Raw genomic sequence first — 2290 nt, 5'->3', positions numbered from 1 at the left:
TTGATCTGACTTTGTGAACTGACTTTCCCCACATTCCTCTTTTCACGTATGTCCTGTCCCTTACAAGCATCTTGATCTTCTCTATTACTTCTCTATTACTGACTGAAAATTTGTCCTTGGCTTAAACCTCAACCTTGCCCTGGCCCTTTCCCCTAAACTTGATCTAGATTTGATCTTGCCTCTTCTCAGACCCATACTCTGTATCCTGACAATTTTTATTATTGACTGATTATGTGGCCTTGCCCTAGGCTTTTATATTTATTCTGTTTCAGACCAGATCCTGCCATTGATCTTAAGCAGTGTTTATTTCTATCACTGACTAATAATTTGACCCTGACCTTGACTTTTGAAGACCCATATACTGTTCTTGACTACTGTCCTCCTAATTTCTATTGCTGCCTGAAATTTTTACTTCAGTCTAGTCTGGCCTTGAACTTGACCCCAGGTTGACCTCAGTGCTTTTCAGACACTTGTCCTCCATTGGGTGAAGAACCTATACTATCACCTCTGCCACTCGCAGGCGCCATAGATCAGAAGTAGCACTGAGATTAAGACACATGGACAGACAAGAGTCAGCACATGTGCAATTCAAGCAGGAATATCTTGGGTGGTGGACAGTCTGAATAGCCATAGATCAGCATGTCACCATCATTCTGGTGGCCCAATCTGGCTGCCAGGTCAGAAAACACACCCCCAGCCCCAACAGTGTGTGATATCTACACCACAGGCTGACTTGCTGGGACTTCAACCTGGCCACGGGAACCTGCAACAGCCCTGTCACTATTAGATGATCCTGTGGGCCATCTGGTCTACTCCTTACATGGAGTGGCAGGAAGGCCTGGATCCCCACATGTCCTCCTCCAGGCCGAGGCAGGGAGGGTACATTCCAGGCCTCCAGAGGAGGACTAGGAAACATTTTCAGGAAGCTCATAAGATGACCCAATCCCATACATCCTACTTGCGGTTGACTGGGACAGTCCAAACCAGTGGAAGGTCCCTCATATGTCAATCAAAGCACCTGCCCTATCCCAGCTGCTACCTCAACAGTGAACGGTGGCCTCCTGATAGCTTACAGTGAACAGTGTCAGATTCGCGATCTCTGAAGGACAGAATTTCACTTTGGGACCAAAGACACAGCTTCAGTCACTCAGAGCTTCATGTTGATGTTTTATTAAAGTGGGAAAGGAGGAGAATGCTTCTGACATGGACTTCAGAAGGAGGTAAAGAGTTCCCCGCTGGCTAGGCTTATGGAGGCCTCGTATACTTTTTCAGCTGGTTACTAATGATAGAAAGGGGCTTCCCTGGTGGCTCAGACGGTAAAGCATCTGAGCATCTGCCTGCATTGCAGGCGACCCAGGTTTGATCCCTGCGTCAGGAAGATCCCCTGGAGAAGGAAATGGCAACCCACTCCAGTACTCTTGCCTGGAAAATTCCATGGATGGAGGAGCCTGGTGGGCTACAGTCCATGGGGCCGCAAAGAGTCAGACACAACTGAGCGACTTCACTTTCTTTCTTAATGATAGAAAGGTCTTCCCCAACCCACTCCCACAACATCTTAAGATAACAGGATTAGTCAGAAGGTTCTTAAGAAGGAGAAACATGTCCTCGAGCAACATACATTGTTGTTATATAATCATTAGTACAGAGTTTAAGGAAAAACATACTCTTGAGCAAGATGAGTTGTTTTGTTGTGATCATTAGCTCTGGGCTTAAAGAAAGTTAGTCTTTGAAGAAATAGATTGTTGCCATAACAACTCAACTTAAGAAAAAATACTTTTTTCTTTTGTGACGAAGATTGAAAAGTGAAAGTGAAAATCATTGACTTTTTAAGACCCCATGAACTATACAGTCCATGGAATTCTCCAGGCCAGAATACTGGAGTGGGTAGCCATTGCCTTCTCCAGGGGATCTTCCCAACCCAGGTATCGAACCCAGGTCTCCCACATTGCAGGCAGATTCTTTACCAGCTGGGCCACCAGGGAAGCCCAAGAATACTGGAGTGGGTAGCCTATCCCTTCTCCAGCAGATCTTCTCGACCCAGGAATCGAACTGGGGTCTCCTGCATTGCAGGTGGATTCTTTATTGTCTGAGCCACCGGGGAAGCCCGACTAAGATGAAGAAATGTAGGAAAGAAAAAAAAATTGCCCCTTTTCTCCACCTCGAGGGCCCCAGGCCCCTTTCTCCTCCTCAGTGGCCCTAGACTCCTTATCAACCTACCTAAGAATTAACTCTCTCACTTTCTCCCTATCTGTAAGTAAATCTGTGGCAAATGTTTTCCCTTGCCACACTG

This window comes from Cervus canadensis, chromosome 4, assembly GCF_019320065.1.
Source record: "Cervus canadensis isolate Bull #8, Minnesota chromosome 4, ASM1932006v1, whole genome shotgun sequence".
NCBI lineage: Eukaryota > Metazoa > Chordata > Mammalia > Artiodactyla > Cervidae > Cervus > Cervus canadensis.
Note: the sequence above shows the minus strand (reverse complement) of the source record.